Below are 12,962 nucleotides of genomic sequence, written 5' to 3' on the forward strand. Positions count from 1 at the left end.
GCATGTAATCAGTTATATTTTATGAATATAATATTATGATTTTGTATTAGATCTTGCATTGTTGCTTCTTTTTGTTGTGTTTCCACTACATGGTTATATAGTTGGGGACTAGGACATCTCCTTTGGATATTCTCTTGCCTATCACTACGTCATATTGCAAAATTACTATTTCTACACTATTTATTGAGATCTTCATATCTCTCACATCCTACCCAATTGGAATATAACTTGTATTGGGTTCTTGAATACATATTAGAGGAGCCTAAATTTAAAAGTTTGGAGAAATTGAAGAAAAAATAAGCAAGATATTGTAAAATTAGGAAAATTCACTCTCAAGGGAGAAAATTTGCTAAATTCTTTTGGATTTTTTTTGAGTAAGGGTATCTTGGCCCTAGTAAGTTATAGAAAAAAGTAAACAAATAAATTAGATAATTTACATTTCATTTGTGTGATTTATTTCAAAAATATTTGTTTCCATCATGACGGGTCCTTCAATAAGAGGCAATAAGAATTCTATCACATTGGGGAAATCCTCTAATCATGATTGGGAAACAATAGAGGATAGTAATCCCAATGAGTAACTAAGTAAGTTTAAGGAAGAGGTTAAGAGGGATATGTGTGGTCTATGAGGAGATATATCAGATATATGAAGCAAGTTAAGAACCTATATGAATGAAAAAAGGAAGGATCTCTCAAGCAATCAAGGTGAAACCTTCAAGTTGACTAATAGTGACACAAATTTTAATACTCCTACAAGATCTAGCAATTTTTTTCCAAAGGTGGATATGCACAAATTTGATGAGTAGGATCCTCTAACACAGATAATTCAAATGGAGATATTTTTTGAAGTACATCAAACCCCATATGGACAAAGGGTCATGATGGCTTCCTTATATCTAGAACCAAATCAATTCATTTGGTATCATTGGTTTTGTACTCATAGGAGGAAAAAGGGTCTCATCGTATCATGGTCAATTTTTACAAGAGAACTCCAAGCACAATATAGCAATAGTATGATAGAAAACTTCTTTAGCAAACTTGCTAAGCTTTAAAAAATTGGATCAGTTAGGATTATATTCAAAAATTCCTAAATCTATGCTTAAGAGTGGATAAAATTATAGAGGATCACTTGAATGATTTATTCTTAGGTGGTTTCAAGGAAAACATTCAACATGAGGTACTCATGTGTTGTCCCAGCATAGCGAGTCTTTTATATTTGCACATAAGGTAGAGGAGAAGTTATTGATTCCTAGAAAGCAAGGGACTAATTTGACAAGAGAAAAAGAATATTCAACACCTTCTCTTCCTCAACCTACTAGGTTGATTCTACAAGAAATTGAGGAGAAAATAGCAAAAGGATTATGTTTCAATTGTGATAGAAAATATAGTCGAGGACATAAATGTAGTGAAAAGAAATTGTTCTATATTGAAGGTCCAAGTGAGGAAGAAGAGGATAAACCCATATTAGAAGAGGATATTAAGTCAAGTGAGGATTCACATGATTCTCAACCAATCATTTTTTGTCATGCACTTTTAGGTTTCAGTGCACCACAAACTCTCAAGGTAGTGGGTTTCTTAAAGAAGTAGAAAGTAACAGTGTTGATCAACTCAAGTAGTACTCATAATTTCATCAACATAAAGTTGGAAACTCTTCTAAATTAATTTATATATTTAGCCCCATAGTTTCAGGTTTTGATTGTAGATGGGGGCATATTTAGTTGTTCAAGGAAGTGCCATAGCATCAAATTATCCATGGGAGATTATCATCTTGATACCCCAATATATGTGATATCCATGGGTGTGGCAGATATTGTTTTGGGAGTACAATGACTTACTACATTGGGAATAATTGAGATGAATTTCCAAGAACTATTCATGTGATTTCAATCAAATGGAAAGGTAGTGGACCTAAGGTGATTGAAGACAAAATCCTCATAGATGGTAATCTCTCATCAAGTGCAAAGGTTTCTTAAGAAAGGAGTAGATGGATTTGTGGCCCATCTATGTTCATTAGAAGTCTCTTAATCTAGTGCTCCTACTCATCTAGATTTAAAAGCAATAATTGATCATCACTCAATGATTCTTTGACATATGCCTAAAGTACTTCCTCCTAAGAGGGATAATGACCATGCCATACAACTAGTTCTAAGGATCCAACCACCAAAAAATAGGCCTCATAGGTACCCAAAAATACAAAAAAGTGAGATAGAAAAATTTGTTGAGGAAATGCTAGAGGCAAGAAATATCAGACATAGCTAAAGTGCTTACTCTTCACCTATTGTGATGGTGCATAAGAAGGATGAAACTTAGCACATGTGTCCAAATTATAGAGTGCTCAACAAGTACACCATTAAATTGATAAGTTTCCTATTTCACTCATTGATGATCTTCTAGATGAATTAAATGGAGCTATGTGTTTTACCAAGTTAGATCATAGATTGGGTTATCACCAAATTCAAATTAAGGAGGAAGATATTTGCAAGATAACATTTCAAACACATGAGGTTCATTATGAATTTTTGGTGACGCCATTCGGTCTCACCAATGCACTATCTACATTCCAAAGTTTGATAAATTCCATTTTTAAGAAGTTCTTGAGTAAGTTTTTGTTAGTGTTTTTTGATTATATATTAATTCATAGCAAGACTTGGGAAGAACATTTACAACATGTAGATCAAGCATTACAATTACTTAGAGATCATCAACTCTATGCTAAGCCATCCAAGTGTTGTTTTGGTCTTAAGGAGGTAGAGTATTTGGGACACATAGTTTCACATGAAGGAGTAAAGGTGGAGCCTAACAAAATTAAGGCTATCATGGAATGACCTATTCCAAAAACCATTAAGAATCTGAGGGGTTTCTTGGGATTGATAGGGTACTATAGAAGATCTGTGAATAATTATGGTCATATAGCAACACCCCTTACCACTCTATTGAAGAAGAATTCTTTTCATTGGAATGAATTTGCTAATGTAGCATTTGAGCAATTAAAGAATGTTATGCGTACAACTCCAATGATTGCCACTTTGAACTTCACCAAGTAATTCATTATGGAATGTGATGCCTCCAAAAATGGGATAGGAATAGTTCTCATGCAAGAAGGTCGACCAATTGCTTTTGAGAGTCATCAATTAAAAGGTAAAAATCAACTCAAACTTGTTTATGAGAAGCAAACCTATTTATGAGAAGTAAATGCTAGTAATCCTTCATGTAGTAAAAAAATGGAGGCCTTATTTAATGCATCAACACTTCAAGGTTAAGATAGATCATGGTAGCCTAAAATATTTTTCGGAACAAAGACCATCTTCAAAAGAGCAACAAAAATGGGTCACTAAGATGTTGGGGTATGAATTTGAAATTGTATACAAGAAAGGGAAGGAAAATATTATGGCCAATGCACTTTATAGGAAGGATGAAAAAGATGAAGCCTTATTGTGTATCCTTTTAATATTACAAGAAAATTGGGTGGTAGAAGCCAACTAAGAGTGGCAAAATGATGTTACAACAAGTAATCTCATCCAACAAATAAAAGTGACCCTAATAGTTTGGATCAATTTTGTTTAAAGTGGGATATTCTTTGGTATAAAGAGTTCTTGTATCTCTACATGAATTCCACTCTTAAACACAAGATTCTCAAAGAACTACATGGGTCCCCAATTGGTGGTCATTCAAGATTTTTGAAGACATATCATCAAGTCAAGAAAGATTTTTTTTGGGAAGGACTAAAAGGTGATGTTCAAAAATTTTTGGCTAAATGTTTGGTTTGTTAAAGAAATAAGGGGGAAACAATTAAGATACCAAGTCTCTTGTAGCCATTATCTATTCCAAGCCAATGTTGTGAAGAGGTATCCATGGACTTCATCACAAGGATTCCCAAATCTAAAGCTCATAATGTCATCATGGTAGTAGTTGATCACCTCACTAGATCTGCATATTTCATTGCATTAGCACATCCTTTTATAGAAAGCATAGTGGAAAAGTTTTCTTGGACAATATCCAGAAGCTACATGGTACATCTAAGGTTATTGTTAGTGATCATGATGCTATCTTTACTAGTCACTTTTGGAAAGATTTATTCTCATGTTTGGGTACTTAATTAGCTCATAGTTCTTCATACCATCCTTAATTAGATGGAAAAATTAAAGTTGTCAATAAATGTTTGGAAGGATATCTACATTGTTTCACTTCAAAAAAATAATCTCAATGGGTAGATTGGCTACCTCTTTCATAATGGTGGTACAATACTTATTTTCATAGCTCAACAAAAATGTCTTCATTTTTGGCACTTTATGGATATCATCCTCCTTCCATCACATCATCATTAAAGGTGTCACCAAGAGTTTAGGTAGTAGAGGACCACTTGCTTCATCAATAACAGGTACTTTTAGGACTCAAGGATAAGTTAGCTATGGCACATAATCAAATGAAACAACAAGAAAACCAACATCATATTGAAATAAATTTTAAAGTTTGGGGCTGGGTCATCTTGAGATTGCAACCTTATAAATAAATCTCAATGAAGCAACAAAAAAATAATAATAAGTTGTCTCCAAGATATTATGGACCATACCAAATCATGCAAAAGATTGGTAGGGTTGTATACAAGCTTGAGTTGCCACCCACAACAAAGATACATCTAGTTTTTCATGTTTCTTATTTGAATAAGGTAATTGGGTAGAATATTCCTACTCAAATAGTACTACCACAACTTGATGAAGATGGAAGAATAATAGTGGAATGGGAGTGAATTCTTCAAACACAAAAAAAAGCTAATGAATAGAACCCTCACCTACTATCTCATCCAATGGAAGAACTTAATAGTTGAAGAGGCCACATGGGAGGATGAGGAGTTCATTCAAAATAATCCACACTTGGTTAGAATTGAGGAAAATGCTTCTTTCAAGAGAGAGGGCATGTTATGCCCTTAATATTGGTGTATATAGGGCTATGAATAGTCAACTTGTTGCTATCTTAATCCTTAATTAAGTCATGTTATCATTATTATATTATTGTTTAGGAAGGTAGGTCAACCTAGGTGTTATGTAGGGTTGTGTCTATTGAACCTAATCATATTTAGGTATATATAGGAGGTTGTGGGTCTTATTTTAGGATCATATTGTGAAGTGTATTCTCATTGGAGATATTTGGATGCTTCCCCCTTGAAGTGGCCTATTACTGTTAGTTATTATCAAGTATTTACATAATATTTCATATTATTTTTTCTATTGTGCAATTTATTTCATTACAGGATCCTTATTGTAGGGGATTTGGTATATTATGATTAGATAAATAATGGTACAACCTATAGAGATCTATTTGTGGATGATAGTGTACCATGGTTTCATATGCTACAATACAATCCATTACCAGTTGTGCTAGTAGGGTTGATAGGAGGATTCCTCTTGACATATAGGTGAGGGTGTGGATGTCTAGGTTGATGGGACAACATTATTGAGGATATGATTGACCAAAACATGGAGTTTTTTTTTGGGGTAGTTGCATTTTGGCCCATTTGTATCATGATTTGCATGAGGTGGTGTATTCAAGGGTTATGTCACTTTCTATGAGTGTGGTGATTTTACATATATGGATATGGGAGAATCTTCCCATCACCTAACCTATATGTATTTGACAATGACCATAGGACATGCCCTTCATGTGTGTGTGTGTGTGTGTGTGTGTGTGTGTTGGATGACATGGATGAGATTGTGTGGAGGCCTTATAGATATACAGAACTATGGGTGAAGGATGATGATGAGATGGTTTATTTATTGTCTGCATTATTTTCTTGATAGAATCCCTTCAGTGATTGAGAGATTTTCCTTCATGAGGGTAGTCAAATTGTATGGCTGACAATAGGGGATGCCATAGGGAGGAGTACATTATGCCTAGGTATGTGAAGAGAGGCCCATATGGGGTCCCACTTTAGAATACGAGGCATATCAGGAGGCTTTTATTTAGATGATAGGGATGCCACAGATATGGTCATTAAGGGATGATTTGGTCAATATCAAGATATAGGAGGATTATGCATGGTGGTTCAGGGAGCACCATTTTTCCTTGATATACATATCTATCTAATTTAATTCCCTCCATCAAGGAGTAGTCTAGTGTGGGTGAGGTTGATGATGGTCAAGGTAGGTAGGGAAGAGGGAGGGCTAGAGGAAGAGGCTGAGGATGAAGAAGTCAAGGTAGGCATAGAGGCAGAGGTAGGGTTGTGATGATGCCCCATAAGAGAGTGATTCCATAGGTTATTTTATGTAGATAGATGTTGTCATAGAGGCTATGGGATATGGGATGAGATAGACCTAGAGAGGTATTTAGGTGTGGGGGTATTATGATGAGATCACACAGGAGATAGTATGGGGAGAGTAGCAGTTGGTGGGATTGGTGGGAGAGGTTTGGACAATGGTGTAGTACCCACTAGGAGGGTTGATGATATTGATCAATGGAGGACAACACAACACAAGGAGAGGCTACTAGAGGATGTATAGGTTTTCAAAAGAAAAAAAATTGAGTAAAGGATCCATCCATGTAGGTATAGAGCTCCCATCCATAACCATAGCCTTACGTGTTGATAGCTCTAATGCAACTGACATTGATATTGAGTGGGTCATAAGATTTGGGTGTCTATGTGAGTGTTGTAGAGGTGTAGATTGGAGTGATTAGATATGTGATTAGTCAATTGGTGAGCACAATTTAGGCATTGATAGCATCAATATCATTGAGACCTGCACCTAAACCTTTACTACTAAGTATAGATGGAGTGATTGTGAGTTAGGTAGCCCTAGCCACAACAGGTACACATGGTATATGTGCATTAGATTAGGGTCAATGAGATGGGATGAGTGCCCCTAGTGATTAGGCACTACCAAATCATACCCAAATAGATGGTGCAAGTGGCCCAAGTAGTGAGACACATGGATGACCTTTGTATTATTTTTTTGTATCTTTTGATGATCAGATGTATCATAGATTCATTTAGATTGACCTTTTGATATATGTTGGTCATTCAGATTGAGTTTTTCTCATTTTTGTTAAGTTGGACTCTTTTTTTTATATCGTGGACTTTATATGATTTATGGTTGTATGGAGATATGTGATGTATGTGTGATGTGATATGCATATGTTGTTTTTTATTTATGATTTTTTTTGTATGTGGATGTAATGTGAATGTCTTATTTATTTGATGATGTAGTAGATGTGATAAAGACATATTGTGGATAGACAAAATGTTGGAAAATGTTTATGGATCTATAGATATAGAATAGAGATATTATGTAGTGAATAAATGGATAATGGATAAATGAGATGATTGAATGTATGAAATGTAATGTAATATAATGGGTGAATAAAATATGATAATGGAATATATGAAAATGTAATGGTAATGTAAGGAAATGAAATAGATATGGTTGATAGAATTATAAAATGTGATGAAATGAAATGATGTGATAAGATGAAAATGATGTGATCAAATGAAACTGATGTAATATGACGAAGTGAAAAATGGTTTAAGTAAAATGAGTCTAATGATATATGATAAAATGAAAATGAGATGAAAAGAAAATGAAATGAGGATGTAATGAAACAATCTAAAAAAAAACTTTAATGAAATGGCTAATGAAGTAATATGATGAGATTCGATGAAACAAAAATCAGATATAGTTTAATGAATGAAATGATGTGGTATGAAAATGATGTAAAATGAAATGAAAATTAAATTAAATGGTTTAATATAATAAAATGATTGATATGATGAAATGAATATGAGGTGAAAATGAGGTAGTGAAATTATTTAAGGTGATGAAATGAAAATGAGTTGAAAATGAGAATAAAATGAAATGATGTAATATGATGAAATGGAAATGGTATAATGTAAGGAAATGATTAATATGATGGAATGAAAATGGGATGTAAATGAGTGAATGAAATGAGTGAAGGTGATCAAATGAAAATGAAATGAAACTATTGGTGAAAATGCAATGAAATGGGATGCATGTGGTAATGAAATGGAAATGATGTGATTTTGAGAATATGATGAGGTGACAAAAATGAATTATGATTTACATGAGTAGTGAAAGTGATTGTAATGAGATGAAAGTTCAACTCGAATGTTTGAGAGTCAAAGGCCACAAAGAGTTCACAAGGCACTAATGATGAAAATGAAAATAATGTGAAGTAATGGGTGAATTAAATTTGACAAACTATAATGATGTGTAAGGATAACGAAAGTGGGAATGACTTGTGGAAATGAGAACATGAATTGTGATGAAAAATGATGTGAACAAGAGGAAAGTGTAATCCAAACTTTTGAGATTCAAAGGCCACAAAATGGTGCCTCGAACAATGTAATGCAATCAAAGAAATGACTAATGTGAGGTTATGGTGTAACGAAGTGTAATGAAATCTAACAATGTGTCGATGACATACGAACTCTACAATATTTAAGCAATGGAAACTCATTGTGATGGTGGTGGTATTGTCATTTATTTTATTCCTTTTCTCATTTTTGATACCAATTCATTGTATGATGTTGAGTAGTATTACCTACTTTTTCCCCATTTGTGTGCCAACCATTTTTTTAAGTGACCTCATATGAAATGAAATCAACATGGATGTAGCTAACTATCACATTTTGGGTAAAGATACATATTAAATATCATCAGTGAGCACCTAAAAAAATGATATAGTACAATTACAACTAGCTTGACTATGGTAATATAAATACTCTATCATTCTCAGAATTACAAAAAAAATGTACATGAAAAATAGGGTAACCATTAAAAAAATTCTACCATAGTTTTAAGAAAACATAGAGATAATTGTGGTGCACATGTAGGTATGAAAATGTCAAAAAAAATACCTCACCTAAGATAATTTGTAAAATTGGTCAAGGTACACATGGCCTTCCAATTGAGAGGAGGCACTTATCAATGGGCACCAACATTACATAAAATTGAAGGATCACAAGATCAAAATATTAGAAGCAGAAGGCAAATAATATGTTATGGTTTAATCCTAGTTCTTCTAGTAAAGAACATCATTGAGGTTCTAGAAATACACAATAGTGAAAAATACAATATTTGTAGATCATTATACCAGTATTTGTGTGCAAAATTGTTAAGTATATTTCATCTATATAGATTAAAGTTTTTGTATTCTTCTTGTAATAAGCCATGGAGTGAAACAATGTTGCTATTGTACTAGGGTTCATGTTGGATGCATTGGAATATTTGTGTAGGTTTTATGTGAGTAGGTGCACTACAACATAGTAATGTTAAAGTTTCATGATGATTTTATCTAGTATTGGTGTGGTTAGCTGTGTAGAGGGAATGCGTGGTAGGGAAAAAAAAGAAAAATGTCCATTGAGTTATGGCCATAAATAGATGAGCATGAGCATGGAAAATGGAGCATAATGAAGGAACAATTATCCTAGCTATGTTAGATTCAATCAGTGGAGAGGAAAACTGAGTGTAAGGATATAAGAATGACGAGCTCATCAAATGAGTCACAACATGAGGCATAGATGGGGGATGTTGGTCATAGATAATGGGTGAGGCAAGGGCAGATGGAAAAGCATGCCTATCCTATGTTGAGTGAGCTGGTGAATCAACTTGAGCTCTAGGCACTAGGTTGTGAGCATGGTGGCCCAAGTCAAATGGAACCAGTACAAGTGCATCCTTGGGGCTCAAAATTTAGGGTAAATGAATATCTCTTGTCATCTTTTTTTATGTTATCAAGGAGTGTAGTAGATCACTCATTATAGTATGATTTGGGTATTAATCATGTGATGTAGGAAGAAGGTAGCCCACTAGGGGTGACAAAAATCACCACAAGACTTATCCACAGGTGTGGGGCAGATAGATTGGCCAAGGAATGTTGGAGGAAAAGTGCAATAGAAAATATAGCATGTTAGTACAAGAAAGGTGACATTTTTCTTAGGATTGATGGATAATGCACATAAGGATGGGGCACAAACAAAATAAAGACATATCAAAGTGATGTTGAATGAAGAACAGGAACATGTGAAATCCCTGGAAGTTGAGTTGCAAGTGGAAATATTGGGAGAAGAAGGAAATGAGGTAGGGATTTAGGTTAAGTGAGCACAGACAATAAGATTGTAGGGTGCTTTAAGGATGGTACAAGCAGGATTGGATAGTGCACAAAATGAGAACAGTTAGAGTCTTTTAAGGAAGTGTTGTAAAAAAAAAACATGATTTCATTGTAGCTACAAGAGCATTAAGTAGTGAGTGAGGAAAAAGTGAGGAAATATCAACAATAGCTTAGTGAGATGAAAATTAATGTGGAGTGTTAGAAGATGGTGATCAAATGCATGCAACAAGTACATTATGTGTCCTAATGAGCATTCACTATGCTGGGTATAAATAAATTAGAGGACAATATGTTTGTAGATAGGCAAAGGATTTTGAAAGTGAATTGGGAAGCCATATATTACATGGGGCTATATTATTAGTCAATTCTATTCAAGTCGTGACAAGAGACCCAGTTTGTGGACAAGCATTTTACTTTGTTGTTGAATGGTTAGTTGTGAAATATGAAGTTCCCAAGATCAATGGATTATTTTTGGGTGCAACAAGGATCGATACCAAGAGCTTCATCTTTTGGAATGGAACCCAAGGAAATGCCCCTAGCCAAGAATCCCACCATCTCACCTCTACGAGGAAGACCATAATGAGCATCTTGCTAGGTTTTGTGTGCATTGTAATTGTAATAGTTCCCCATTATAAATAAAAAGTGTTTTATTGCAAATAAAATGGTATCTTGTGTACTTTGATCTTCTATGTACAATGTTTGGAACCTTACAAGAGTAGAATTTTAGGTGGTTCTGTTGGATATCTAGTTAAAAGCATTTTCTTTTGGTATTTTGAGGCTATTTTGGATTTGTTTTCATATTTTTGGCATTATTTTGGATTTTTTTGGTACTTTTGTTGAGTTTTTTATTTCTTTTGCTATTTTTCAAGAACTAGATGAAAAGTTATAAAAATTCGCAAATATGTTTGAATGAGGAACATCTAGAAATTGGGTAACCTTCACTTATGTGGTATAACCTATTGTTGCCAAGAGTAGAATTGAATGCCAAAAAAAAGAAAACAAATCTGAACTTGTCTTTGAATGAAAAATGTACATGAACTTGTGCCACATTTAGAAATCTAAAGTGCACTAGGATGAAAAAGTAGGAAATGCTAACTCACAAATTGCAAGAAGAAGTTGATTGAGAAACTATGTGTATATTGATAGCCTTTGCAAAAAAGTTAGAGCTAAGATTGAGATGAATGGTTCTCTTGTGCTGAGTAGGGGAATCATGTTTGTTCTCTAGGTGTGGGTTTAGATAGACATTTTGGGGCTAGTAAAGAAGGTAATTATGACTTTTAGAAAGGCATGGATGGGCCCAAAAAGGTAATTGAGGACCTAAATAGGAAAATGGGTCTTGTGAAAAAATGTTTGGACCTAAAAAGGGTGGAGGAAGGCTGAAAAAAGGTGTTTGGGGCCTAAAAACGTGTGATGGGGCCTTAAGAAGGGTGCTTGAGCTAGAAAAGGGTTTTGTGGGCCTAAAAAGGTGTTATGGGGCTCAAAAGGGGCATTTTGGGCTTGAAAAAGGTGTTGGAGAGCCTAAAAAAGTGGGATGGCCTTAAAAAAGGTATTGGAGGTCCTAAAAAGGTGATATGGCCTTGAAAAAATGGTTAGAGAGCCAAAAAGATGCATTATGGGGCCAAGAAAAGGGCGCTTGGGCACAATATGTCATTAGAAATTAATGTGGCCTCTTAAATTCAACACATACTTATTTTGAGGCTTTGCTAGCTCCAAGGGTCAAGGGTTTGATGAATCTTTGTAGAAAACTAAGTGATGCCTAATTTTCCAAACCTATATTGGTGTTCCAAACCATAAAAATGGAGTGTGGGGTCATGATGCCTATTTTAACATAGAATTGATATATTTGTTGAAGATTATTGGTCAATCATGGACTCTACAACATACAACATAAATAAGTCTTGAAATCCTTCTTGATTTACATTAATGAAGAGAAAGGTATGAAGCTAGACATAGGCAACCATCTTCTACTATCCATATTGCGCCATATTTTCCCAAGCTTAGAGATGTGTTTCAAGTCACACTAACATTATTTCTTAATCTCTAGAGAAAAATAGAAGGTACTAACATCTTTGTCAAGAGATAATAGGACAATGGATTCTACGATAAAATATTTTAATAATTTTCAATGTAGGACCTCACCATTGATTTCATATAAAATTGATCAAGGTATGCAAACCCATCCTGAAGCAATGGTAATTATAGGAATGCACTAGCTTGACATGAAATCAATGGATCATTGTATTGAAATATATAAAAATAATTTATGCAAATGATAGGGGTGATTGATTGTGTGGATTGTTTTGGTAGTTGGAACTTTTTTTTGGTTTTTTGTATTTTTTGTTTTGTTGTTGTTTTTTATGTTTTTCTTTTTCTTTTTGACCAAGTTGGTGCATAGATAGTGGCATGCATGTTAGTCTCTCACATGCATCTCATATCATTCAACTAAGAAAGATGGGAAGGGGATGAATTTGAGGTTTGTTGGATTGTTGGGACCATATGGGATAGACACTGAAGGTAAAAGGGCTTTTTGGGACCACATATGTATTTATGGAGTCTAAAATAGATTTTTGGACCACATGGTGGTTTATGGAGGATAAAATGTATTTTTGGGACTACATGGGTATTTATGTAGGCTAAAAATGGACTTTTGGGACCACATGCGTATAATGGAGACTAAAAATGGATTTTTCGGACCACATGTGAGCCATGATATGTTTTACAATAGTGAGAAGTGCACTAATCTTCATTCACTTTATGCCTATGGTATCTTAAAACATAATAAGACTCCATGTTCCCTCAAAGCCATTCCCTTCCTTATTGTTCTTGATCCCTATTGTGAGCTATTT

The sequence above is a fragment of the Cupressus sempervirens genome, chromosome 1, assembly GCF_028749045.1.
Source record: "Cupressus sempervirens isolate cs-2001-9-10 chromosome 1, ASM2874904v1, whole genome shotgun sequence".
Taxonomy (NCBI): domain Eukaryota; kingdom Viridiplantae; phylum Streptophyta; class Pinopsida; order Cupressales; family Cupressaceae; genus Cupressus; species Cupressus sempervirens.